We start from the raw sequence: 13,535 nt of genomic DNA, 5'->3' as shown, positions 1-13,535 counted from the left end.
GCGATGGTGGAGCAGGAATAGGGTCATTGTGATCTCTGACTACTTCCCGTTTGCTTTGGGGTGGTGTGTATATACCAAGAAAAATGGGTATGGGGATGTTGTCCAGTCTTAAGAGCTGGCTGTTTCCTTGTTGTCCAGTGTCTGTGGAACCATCTGAGAATATGTCAGAAGGAACAGGCCCAATAGAAGTGTCTGTAAGAAGAGATTGGAACATCTGGAGGTTGCTTCTCTGGAGCTGTCCCAGGTGTAGTAAGTGGCTGGACTTGACAAGATGCTGAAACACACACACACACACACACACACACACTCTCTCTCTCTCTCTCTCTATATATATATATATATATATATATATTATAGGTTGAGAATAAGATTAAGTGAATTTGGGAGAAAAGAAAAAAACATTTTTTTCTTAGGTGTACATTTGAAACCCAGAGGAATCCCACCCTTTGGAACAGGTAGTGGGTGGGAACTTTATGCAGATGCACTTATTGGGGTGGTATCTATTTGGTCCATGAGAGGTAGGTTTGAGTGGGTTTCCTGTAGCTTATAAATTTACAAAAGAGAAAACATGAGTTAACAACATGAACATCCTTTAAGATAAGTTGGTTTTTGTTTTGTTTTGTTTTTTGTGGACCAGAAGGAAGAATTTGTCCTACAGAACATGTCCTGGATGTCTTAAAACACTTTGCCACAACAAAAAGACAGATAGAAAAGGCAGTTTCCAGATCCTATTTGGAAAGACTATTTAGCAACAGAGGGGTTTTGAACCTCCCAGATTCGGAGAGTCTACCTGAGAAGTTGGTAAAGGCAGTAACATGTCCATGTTAGTAGGTTAGATTGCTAGAAGGAGCAGAAGGGCTGCTGGTGAGCTTGGGTTTAGGCAAGTGGGTGGAGCAAAATAGAGGCTCCCACCTTAGCTAGAAGATCCCTTCCCAATAAGGGGACAGGGCATGTTGAAACTACCAAAAATAAATGGGTGAGAGGTACAGCCCTAAATATGTAACTAAACTGGTTTTGGTGAGAAAGGTAAGGTTGCCCCCCTACGTCAACAATGGGAAAACTTGAGAGAGAAGTAGGTCCCCAAAACTCTGTTAGGACTGAGTAATTGGCCCCAGAGTACAAAAGGAGGGAGATGGGCTGCACACATACCATGATAGTTACCCAGGGATCCCTGCTGGTGATAGCAGTAGTCAGGTCCAGGGAACTCAGTCCCCATTAATGGTCCATAGCTAAGCCTAGGAGATCAGCTTGAGGGTAATCTGGATGTGATGTTCCCCTTTCCGCCTGTGCACAACATGAGATCAATTTACAGCCCAGTGTCCCTCTTAATGACTCCTAGGACATGGCCCCCTGGCTTGTGGAAGTTAGGGCAAACCCTCACCCAATGACCTTGGTGACTACATTTGTAGCAGGAGCTGGTGGTCCCTTAGTTTTAGAAGACCAGGAGTCCAGGGCAGTGGCTGAGGCTGGTCAAACAACCTTTGCCAGCATGTGGTATTTTTGTCTGCGAGCCTTCTCATCTCTCTCATGGTATACATTAAAGGCCAGCACCAAATCTTCTGCCTGTGGAGTTAGGGGCCCACTCTCTAGCTTTTTAAGTTTGTCCTTTAGGTCAGGGTAGCTGGGAAAAGAAATAGGTCATCAGAAGTTGTTGACCTTCTGGGTTTTCAGGGTCCAGATTAGTCTATTATAATAAAGTCTTTATAAGACATTCTAAAAATTGGGATGGGTTTTCCTGTTTTCCTTGCATGACCTCTTGTAGTTTTTTTCAAAATTCACTGGTTTTAAGACTGCCCTGTGGAGACCGGCCAGGAGACAGGCTATGAATCTATCTCTAGGTAAAAATACCACCCGTGGAATTATAATTCCATCAGGGATCATGGTCAGGTACTGCCTCAGATCCAAGCAGGGTATGTTCAATCTGTTTGATGGATCTTGTCTGCATGTATTTTCTCCTTCCCCCTACCCAGCAGGCCAAAGTCTCCCTTCTTGGAACCGCCTGGCAACTTAACTTCACCCACATGCCCAGTGTCAAATGTGCTAAGTACCTCCTGGTCTTGGTAGACACTTTCTCAGGGTGGGTAGAGGAATTTCCCACAACTAACAAAAGGGCTCAGACAGTCTCTGATCTCCTCCTCCAAGAGCTCATCCCCCGATTTGGTGTCCCAGCCTCCTTCCAGTCAGACAAAGGACCTGAGTTTACCTCCCAAATCTCTCAAATTCTAAGGCCCTAGAAATCCCCTGGCATTTTCATATTCCATACCACCCTCAATCATCAAGAAAGGTAGAAAGAACTACCCATTCTTTAAAAATCAATCTTGTCAAGCTGTCAAAGGAACTTCAACTACATTGGGTAAAGCTCTTACCTCTGGCTCTCTTCAGACTCTCCCTAAGTGACCTCTCTAAGTCTCACCTTTTGAACTCATGTATGGACACCGGGTGCCTCACCTAAATGCTTTCCCCTCCCAGACCATCTACTCACCCCATTGCTTTGCCACCTTCGTTCTCTCCTATAGAACTTTGCTGACCACCATCTACTTCTGCCATACACTGTTCCTTGTCCACTGCCTATCAACGTTGGAGAACAATTCTGCTATCCCTCCAGACCACCAGGCCTCATCTCTCCCGTAAATGGTAGGGCCCTTTTAAGATGATTTTCATGATACCTACAGCTGCTGAATTTGAGGGACTACCTCATTGGGTCCACCTTTTCCACCTCAAATCTTTTACCCCTCCTCCTGAATATTCTTCATACACATCGACCCTAACAGAACTGCACTCTGTTAAGCTCCAGAAGATATTGAGACCACCCACCTTGTCCCCAACTCCAGAAAATGAGACACCAGCACTCCATTAGCTTCATTCAACACCACAGGACTAGACATGGGCTTCTCATCCTCCCCTTGATGCTTGTTTCTATACAGGGTAGCCCGTACATCCTGAAATTTGAGGTTCAAGAAACACCCACAGATAACAAACAGTCTTTCCAAATAGGGTGTGGAGACTGCTTCATGGCCAGGGGCCAGGAATGGATCCAAATTGCTGTCATCCCTGTATTGGTTGTCCCATCTAAGTATTATGATCTCTTTACTTGCTTTCTCTTTGACCAGACAAAAGATGATTGTAAAGAATGGCCAGATAAATATGGGGGCTGCCCATATTGGTCTTGTCAGATACATATGCTAGGATCATGGACGAATCACTTCTTCTATCAATCACACAAGATGCTCTTTTTCTACATAGGAGACTTATGGAATTCCAGGTGGGAAACAGGAGTTGTTAGTAAGCTTTACCAGAAAAAAATCAAGCAGGTACTCCAGTAAGTTCTGTCCACATTCAGAGAAAATATGTCTCAATTGCCCAACCTCTAAATATCAGAAAACTAGGGGAGGTAATCAAACACTCTTTCAAGGTCCTTACCTCTTTGATATCCCCCCTCATAAATGGCACCAACTTGTCATTCAACCTTTTGCTCCAGACCTTGACCTCAGCATACCATGTCCTTAACCCAACCTAGTAGCTTCAAAGATTGCTGGCTGTGTGTACCCCTGGGAACTAACTCACAGCTGCCATTTATGGCTTCTCCAGTGATATAACCCAAAAACCTTATCTCACCTTTTGTCAGCTGCACTGACTCTGATGTCGCCATGACTCCAGAACTTTTCTCTATTTCTCTTTTTGGTGTGGAAACTGTTTTAAAACCTCCGGGACACATTATGTAGGAATACTAGTTTCCCTAGACTGCAATAGAACCACAACCTTTGATACCCCATCTCTGCCACAATGCCCTGCAGTCCAGAACACATCGATCTTCTGTGGCACCCAGGTATATCATCATTTGCCTGACAGGTAGTCAGGAGTTTGTATGTTGGTACTCCTTTTCCCTGAACTAAAAGTAATCCAGGGAAATGAGACCCTGCCAATCCCAGCTGTAGATATAACTGCCCAACATAAGAGGGCAGTTCAGGTCGTGCCACTCTTGGTTGCTGCAGGGATAGCCATAGGTGCTGGCACTGGGATTGCAAGGGTAACTACTTCCATGACCCAATATAATAAGTTCACTTACAAGCTTGACAATGGTTTTCAAAAATGTCTGAAACAATGATTACCATCCAGAAACAGACCAATCGTTTGGCAGCTGTGGTGCTTCAGAACCCACAGGGGCTGGATGTCCTGAAGGCTAAGGAAGGTGGTCTTTGCCTGTTCCTCCAAGAAGAATGCTATTTCTGTATCAACCAACCAATCTGGGATAGTGGAAAATAAAATCCAGAAGCTTCAATCAGACATGCAAAATTTCAAGGAACGTGAGGCTTCCAGTTCCTGGACTTTCAAAAACCCTATATGAAAGTGGATAACCTCTTTCATAACACCTTTCTAGTCATCTTTCTGGCATTACTATCCTCTCCCTGCCTCATAAATGTTGTCTCTACATTCCTTCAACGACAGATAAAGAAAATTTCTATTAATCAGTTCCTGTTACAGGATTATCAGCCATTGTCCATTGAGGAGTCTGCTGTGAATGTTTACTAAGAGGGCCTTGATGGTGAAAGTCAAGTATACCCTGAACTTGATGACTCCCCAAGACAGCAGGAAGTAGCCTAAAAGATTTTGTGCCCGTACCCTCCTTTCACCAACAGCTTTCGCCTCCCTTTTTTTCCTTCTTTTTATGATAAGAAAAAGGGAGGTATGTTGGTATCAGAAATTGCTTTCACATCCAGTAGCAATACCACCTGGTCACTGTTGCCACAGCAACAGCATACATTCCCAGCATACCTTTGGCTTAGTTCCCACCTTCACCTGAGAGCAGTTACGTCATATTCCAAATAAAAGGCAGACATTTCCTGCCCTCTTTCTCTTTCTCTTTTTTCTCTCATCCCTCCCCCTTGTCTTGTTCTCCCATTAAAACCTCTCCATGTGGAACCATGTTGGCTTGGTGTGCTTTGTCCAGATGAGAGCTGAGATTTAAACCCCAACACAGGTAACTTGCCTGCAGTTGAGGACCACTTGGCTCCTCAGGTACAGAAGCAAATGATGGATTTTCCTGTCACTCTGGCCTGTATCTTTGGAGTAGCTGTCCTAGACTCACCCACTACACACTTCACCCCTGTGCCTGAAATATGTTAGTTCTAAACTTTTTCAAGCCAGGTGCTTTCTCCTCCTACTTTGGAGAGTCTACCCATGCATTTTCTTTTCTACTTCTCTCTCCTGGTCCTGTGAGAATCCTTCCCCAGCAGAGACCATTCCCTCCCACTCATCCTCAGGCTTCCTGCCACACAGATCCAGCTGCTATGCTGCCCTGTACCCTGTGTGCACAGCCTCCCCACATGCCTTCTGACAGCCTAGACCTCAACTGGATATAGTAGCACGCTGATATCTGATCCTCTTAGTGAATTCTGAACCCGTCAGATAAAGGTTAGACAGCCCAACATTTTATCTCAGAATACAAGCGTCCTGGGCTAAAAAGGCACAAAAGACAACCAAATACACTCTGATTTCTTTTGATCTCATTACCAACACAAAGTGTGAAAAATAAGAAAAATTGCACTGGACTCAAATCACAATCATAACTGTATCCCCTAAAAATAGCAATTTAAATAGTATCCCATTCAAAACCCAGAGTCATGAAGGGCCTTATTATAGGTGAAATGATTGATGTGTAATAAAACATGAAGGAGCAGGTGAATGAAATAGGCACAGAGTAGGATAAGAAAACTGAAATGGAATAGTTAGAAACCGCATAAAAACCAAACTGGGATGGAGCAAGAAATGAAAAAATACAATAAATCTAATAACTCAGAGACAGAATATCAAGCTTGAAGACAAGATAAAAGAGCAGGATGACTCAGTCAAAGAAAATGTTTAATTTCAATAAAATGCTCCATACAGTTAGTCTTTTGGTTATTATGTGGCAGGAGGATTTTCTTTCTGTTTCAAGGTATTTGCTATCCTGTAAGCCTCTTGTATGTTTATAGGCATCACTTTCCTTAGGTTGGAAAAATTGTCTTCTATGATTTTATTGAAAATATTTTCTGGGTCTTGAAGATGAGAGATTTTTTTTCTAATCCTATTCTTCATAAGTTTGGTCTTTTCATACTGTTCCAGATATTTATGGGTGTTTCTTGCTAGGAACTTTATAGATTTAACATTTTCTTTGACTAATGTATCAATTTCTCCAATTGCATCTTCTATGACTGATATTCTCTTTTCCATCTCTTTTATTATGTTGGTGATTCTTGTGTCCATAGTTCCTGTTCTCTTCCCTAGGTTTTCCATCTCCAGGATTTCGTATTTTCTGTTTTCTTTATTGCTTCTATTTTCATATTCAGGTCTTAGACAGTTTTATTCATTTCCTCCACCTGTTCAATTGTATTTTCCTGCATTTCCTTAAGGGATTTATTAATTTCTTTAACGGCTTCTATCATTTTCATAAGATTGGACTTAAGGTATTCCTTTTGCTCTTTTATTAGAGTATCTAGGGCTTTCTGTAATCGGACAGCTGAGCTCTGATGGTATCATATTACCCTGACTCTTGTGTTCTTGCACTCTCCTTTAGCCATACAGTGGTCCCTAGTGTTGACTGGATATTCTTGATGCCAAGAGAGTTCCTATAATAGACAGGTAGACCCTTAGGGCCTGGCAGCAGAGCCCAGGATGAGCCTCTGCTCATCTCTGGTTGATGTACCCAGCTGGAAATGAATGTTCTTCTGGTCCCACAGGTTCCTTGGTAATGGGTATGGAGTCCTGACCCTGATAATGGAGATTAGGGGACAGAATGCAAGCTCACAACTGCTGGCTGTGCCCCAGGAAGATGAGGAAGGCAGGGATATGGACAGGTGTTCCTGGGGCCTGACATGCAGGGAGACAATATCTACATTAACATATCAAAAGAGAAAAGGGCAATATAACATCAGACACTAAGCAATCATTAGACTTTACTTCAAAAATTTCTACTCTAGCAAATTGGAATATCTAATGAAATGGGTGGTTTCTTGTTAGATACAATTTACCAAAGTTAAATCAAGGTCATGTAAATAATCTAAGTAATCTTATAACCTCTGAAGAAGTAGAACCAGTCGATTCAAGTCTTCAAACCAAAAAAAAAAAAAAAAAAAAAATCCCAGGGCCAGAATGCTTTATTGTAGAATTCTACCAAACTTTAAAAGAAAAGCTAATACCAATATTCTTCAAAATATTTGTTAAAATTCTATGAGGCCACAATCACCTTGATAACTAAACCACACAAAGACTCAGAAATGAAGAGATTTTCAGACCAATTTACCTTATGAACTTTGATACAAAAATACTCAATATAATACTTGCAAACCAAATCCAAGAACATATCAAAAGTATCATCCACCATGACAAAGTAGGCTAGTCAGGAATACATAGATGGTTCAACCTAAGAAAATCCATCAATGTGTTCTACCATGTAAACAAACTGAAATAAAAAGACCAAAAGATCATCAGTAGATACTGAAAAGGCTTTGAAAAAATCTTACACCTCCCTCATGATAAAGGTCTTAGAGAGGTCAGTGATACAAGGCCCATACCTAAACACAGTAGGGGCAATATAATGCAAACCAATAGGCAACATCAAATTCATTGGAGAGAAACTTAAAGCAATTCTACTAAAATCATGGATGAGACAAAGCTGCCCGTTCTATCCTTATCTATTCAAGAAAGTAATAGAAGTTTTAACTGGTGCAGTACGACAACTAAAGTAGATCAAGAGAATACAATTTGGGAAGAAGTCAAAGTACCACGATAGGCAGATGATATAATCGTATACATAAGCGACCTCCACTATTCTACCACAGAACTCCTTCCGCTAAATAACACCTTCAGCAATGTGGTAGTATACAAAATCAACTCCAGAAAAAATCAGTAGCATTTCTTTAGACAAATTTTAATCAGGTTGAGTAAGAAATTAGGGAAACAACAATCTTCACAATAGTTACAAATAATAAAAATACTTCTTGGATAAAACACCAAGAGCTCAGGTACTAAGAGGAAATATTAATAAATGGGACCTCATGAATCTTCAAAAGCTTCTGTAAGGCAAAGGGCACTCTCAATAGGACACCGCCAACACAAAAAGGAAAAAGTCTGCACCAGCCCTCCATTTAACAGATGGCTAATATTCAAACTATACAAAGAACTCAAGAAACGAAACAGCAAGAAATCCAATAACCAAATTTAAAAAATGGGTATAGAGCTGAACAGAGAAACTCTCAGCAAAGGAATGTAGTGGCTGAGAACCACTTAAAGAAACGATCAACATCCCTAGTTGTCAGAGGAATGCAAATCAAATGACCCTGAGGCTCCATCTTACATGAATCGAAACAGCTAAGATCAAAAACTCAAGTGACAGCCTATGCTGGCGAGGATGTGGAGCAAAGCTAACTCTCCGCCATTGAAGGTAGAAGGGCAAAGTTGTACAACCACTTTGGAAATCAATTTGGTGGTTTCTCAGATAACTTGGAATAGTTCTTAGTAAGACATAGCTGCTCTGGGTATATATACCCAAAGGATGCTCTGCCATATCATAAGGATATTTGCACAACTACACTCACAATAGCTGTAGTTAGTTGTAATAGATACTGAAAGCAAGTCAGATTTCCCTCAACTGGAGAATAGATAAAGAAAATGTATTTCATTTATATAATGAAATATGTTTGAACTGTTAAAAACAAGGACATCATGAAATTTGTAGGCAAATGGATGGAACTAGAAAATGTCATCCTGAATGAGGTTTCCCAGACCCAGAAAGACAAACAGGTATGTACTCATTTATAAGTGGATATTAGCCATAAAGCACAGAATAGCCATGCTACCATCCACAGAACTAAAGAAACTAAGTTACCAGGAGGGCCCAAGGGAAGATGCTTGCATCTCACTCAGCAGAGGAAAGAAAATAGATGTGAAAAATAGATGGAAAGAAGGAACTGGTGGGAGAGGTGTTGGGGAGGGGACTGGTAATAGAGTAGGAAGGGGGCTTAGATCAAAATGTAAAGTGAATAAATAAAGAAATTAATGAAGTAAAATAAAATGCCCCATGCAAGTAGTAACAGTTAAAGGAAAAATGCAATTCATTCTGCAAGGTATACACTTATATGAAATATTGCAATTTTTTGACATAGTAATTCACTCTGGAGTGAAGGTATATAAAGTCATTTTCTTCAGTATAAAAATTAAGTGATACTATAAAACTCTTTATCCTTTCCTCACAGACCTCTACTATTACAAGTCAAATATGTAGAATTACACTATTAGCAATATTGACTTAAGGAAATCAATTTAGAGACTTATGATTTTGAAAGGATTTGGCTGTCTCATGATATCAGTCATCTGTCAGTCCATTGTTTCCAACTTAGTGCTGAATTCATCCTGCCCTGTTGTGCTTTCACTCCTAGATGGAGATATTGTGGTTTTCCTAAGTCAGAAACAAAATCGTCTTCTGAGAAGAATGCCAAAGGAACTCAAATTTGAAGAACAGAAAATTCCTGTTGAAAACTCAGTGGTTTGTGGAGAAGCTTGTGGCTGTCTAAGATGGGGAGATAAGCAGTGTTTTTTGTTTTTTGGGTTTTTTTTTTGTGCCACATTAAAGAATTTGGTTACATCATGCTCATAAACACATGGAAAGTGCACACCTCTATATTGAATTAAAACTGGGTCAAGACAGATATGTAAAAATAAACTAAAATGGGAGATATTTCACACTAGCAACTGATTAGTACATATGAAAACTGTCACACAGGTAAAGGTAATCACATCCAAAAGGAGGGACATAATAGCAGACGTTGAGAAAATTCAGAGACACATAAAGCATACTTTAAAAACCTCTTCTTCAACAAATAAGGAAAATCAAAAGGAAATGGATGATTTTATCAGGAGGTACCACATTCCCAAACGAAATCAACATTGGATAAACAAATAGAAATACCAAACAAACCAGAAATTCCTATGGCCACATGGTTTTAGTACAGAATTCTACAACTTTCAAAAAAATACTTAAAATTAATATTCCTGAAATTGATCCACAAAACAGCAACAGAAATAACATCACACAATTCATTCTATGAGGATCCAGTTACCAACATTCCAAACCACAAAAAACTGCTATAGAGAGTTACAGAACCTTGTGAATATACATGCAAAAATACTCATAAAATACTTCCAAGAACACATGAAAAAAGATCACCAAACATGATCAAGCAGGCTTTGTCTCATAGATGAAGGGATACGTCAATATACAAAAAACAATAAACATAATCCACCGTACTGAAAAATAGACATGATCATCTCAATACAAGCAGAAAGGCCCTCTGACAAAATGGAACACACACCTTGTCCACAAACGTCCTGTAGAGATACAAGATTCGAGGGATATAACTGAACATAGTAAAGGCAGCTTACAGCAAGCCTAGAACCAAGATCAAATTAAATGGAAAGGAACTCAAACAATTCCAGTAAAATCACGAACAAGCCGAGGATATCCACACTCTGCACATGTCTTCCACATAGTACTTGAAGTCTTAGCTAGAGCAATGTAACAGCTGAAGGAGATCAAGGAGATATAAATTGGATAGCAAGGGAAGAAATAAAGATACCCCATTTGCAATTGATATGATAGTATATATAAGTGCCCCAAGAATTTCCATCAGGGAACTTCTATTACTCATAAACACTTTCCCTAAAGTAGCTGAATACAAAACGAATGCACAAAAATCAATAATCTTCTAGTACACAAATGACAACCAGAACAAAGGAAAAAAATCAGGAAATAGACTCAAAAACCTTTCACAATAGACTCAAAAATTATAAACCTCAGTTCTGACTTGTGCTTATATTGTAATGCTAAATAGTGACCCAAAGGCCTGGTTGCCCCCCTAGAGATCAGAGAGTCTGCAAGTACAAAGGTGATACTCTGTAACCTTGCCTCCCAAGTTATCCCTCACTGGTGAATAAAGATGCCCACAGCCCATAGATGGGCAGAAGAGAGATAGGGTTGGGGAGGAGGGTGCCATAGAAGAACCATGGGGAAAAAGAAGGTGGAAGCAGAGGAAGGCACCATGGGCTGAGAGCCTTAGAATAATGGCCATGTTGGCCGTCTAGTTGGAGTTAAAACAGCTCAGATATAGCATGGCAAAATATAATGGGATTAATAGTTTGGAAATAGACATAATAATAGCATGGGAGATAGATATCTTCCTAAATCTAGTGCTGATAAAGGCTTATTATAAAGATTTTGTGTGTGTGTGTGTGTGTGTGTGTGTGTGTGTGTGTATGTGTGTGTGTTTCCTTGGAAGTGAATAATGAAATGCCAGGTAGAAACAACAGTTGGGATTAAATATTTTCCACAACACATTGCACGCAAGTGAAACACTTGTATGATAAAAATTTCAGTCTTTAAAGAAAGAAATTGAAGAAGATAGTAGAATGTGGAAAGATCTCCCATGCACATGGATCACCACAATTAACATACAATAATATGGCCTGCCCAAAGAAATCTTTGTATTCAAATGCATTTTCTATCGAAATATCAGCTTGTAGGTTACAGACCAGAGTGACAAAGTGAAGTGCAGGCACATGTGCCCTTTCCCTGGAAAATTCATGCATTACTAGGGCTGTTTTCTTTACCATCCTTATCTTGTCCATAAATCCTCTGTGCATGGAATTTTAAGTACAACAATGTCACGACAGCATTTTATTTTTCCTGGCTATTGAAATTCTATTGTGCTATCCTATATTTTCACTTACATGACCTGGGACTTATGCTGATATTTTCATTTATGTTATGGTTGTTAAACTATTTTCAGGAAAATATTCATGCAAAGTACCTGCATTATCTATTTTCTTTGCTATTGTGACCATGATAAATCTTTTGGAGTTTAACTTCATCCATACTTTCCAACTGCCCTGTTCTACTGTTTGTTGTTTCTACAGTGGATCTCTCCAGAGAGTTTGCACAGCAGCCTCTCATCATTCTCTGCCCCTTTCGATTTTATCCATCTTTTCATTTCAGTAGTCCTTTTTGTACTTCATGTATATTTTGAGACAAGGTTTGGAAGGAACCCAGACTTTTGACTCATTTTTAGTATTGTGTGTTGGGGATGCAACAAAAGAAATTGGAATCCCGGCTGTTGGTTGTACTTTTGCTGTGAGTTTGTAGCCCAGGAGGCTTGTATTCCAAGCTAACAAGTGTGGCTGCCTACCTATTATCAGAGGGTTTCAGAACACACTATCAGACGTCAGGTGCAGAATCCTACCAGAACCAGTTTGGGTCTAGGCTGTCAGTGAGCACATAGGGAGGTTGTGCAGAGCAGGTCCAGGGCAGCCTACCAGCTGGAACTCTGTGGCAGGAAGACTGAGAACTGAGAAGGAGGGAACGGAATCCCCGGGTCAGGGATACAGTCGGGTCGCAACATTGAAGACAACAGAAAAAAAAGAGGGAGGAGTCTACAGTAGTAATTAAGGAGGAGAAAGCACTTGTGGGTAAAGTGTTTAGGGGAACTACGTGACTGTAATCAAGGTTCAGTGGGCGGGTCTAGGAGAGCAACTCCTAAGCTCCAGGCCCGAGTGACAGGAGCACCCACCAATCGTCTTGCTACCTTCCGGTTTCCACCTCCTACTTCTCTCTGGATCCCGGAAAAGTCTTCTCAGACGCAGTTCTATGCTTGTGGGCAACGGAAGTACGGCAGTCAGCTGCACAGCGGCGGGAACCGCAGCTTAGAGGTCCTGGAACCTCCCAGGTCAGAGGAGCTGCGGGGCTGGGAAACGGGAGGGAGCGGAGCTGGGGTGTATTTTCCGCAGCTGACATTAAGGACGCTGCTCTCACAATTCTGTTGTGGTTATCTTACCGTTGTCGGAAAGTTTGAGATTTTGTGAACTGGGATTTGTCGTGATTTTTTTTTTCATTTATCCTACATTTACCAGAATATTTAGTCATAAAATAACTCGTAAAAGGGCAGTTGCATTATCTCGTATTTCCTAATTTGGCAATTACATAGATAGTGGAAAATAAATTCATTCTTGCTTTCTCACTGTCTTGTTTCAGTTGCTTATTCAGGAGAATACCTTTGGCTCTGGCTAATAGGCATCCCCAGAGAGCTTCATGAGGAACCACTGCAGATTTATTAAACCAAAAATATATTTTATTGAGCGCTACTGTTTATGGTTGTAAATACTAATATTTACTAAGGAGACTTATTAGGGGCCATGAATTTTGCATTTGAGTTGTATGCAGTTTAGGGTGTAAGTAAAACATTCAGAAATATGTCTATATAGGCTGAGTTCTTATGTTACTCCTTAGGTCCAAGCAAGCCCAGTATTGCAGTGTGAGTGTATCAGACCACACTAATTGTATAATTAGAAACCCACTATAGATTAAAATAAAGCTTTAGGAAGCATGTTTTGAATAATTATGATCACTTCATTGTACCAGAAAATTGTCACTTTGGTTTAAGGAAAGCACTCTGCCCTTATAGATATGGCTAGATTGTTATTTGTATTTTTAGAGTTTGTTTTCATTCATT

General features: G+C 40.4%; 1 protein-coding gene across 3 annotated transcripts in view; it reads left to right on the top strand.

The window, feature by feature from the left end:
* The first annotated feature begins 12,604 nt into the window (after positions 1-12,604).
* Zfp758 (zinc finger protein 758) overlaps positions 12,605-13,535 on the top strand; it is a 48,095-nt gene continuing 47,164 nt past the window's right edge. Inside the window, exon 1 of one of the 3 annotated variants that reach the window (XM_063277058.1) lies at positions 12,605-12,752. The gene's annotated coding sequence lies outside the window, so the exon portion shown is untranslated. The remainder of the gene's footprint in view (positions 12,753-13,535) is intronic. The other 2 variants (XM_006228088.5, XM_063277062.1) reach the window with 2 other exon arrangements.

The sequence above is a fragment of the Rattus norvegicus genome, chromosome 1 (assembly GCF_036323735.1).
Source record: "Rattus norvegicus strain BN/NHsdMcwi chromosome 1, GRCr8, whole genome shotgun sequence".
NCBI classification, from domain to species: Eukaryota; Metazoa; Chordata; class Mammalia; order Rodentia; family Muridae; genus Rattus; species Rattus norvegicus.
Note: the sequence above shows the minus strand (reverse complement) of the source record. Positions and strands in the feature narration are given on the sequence as shown.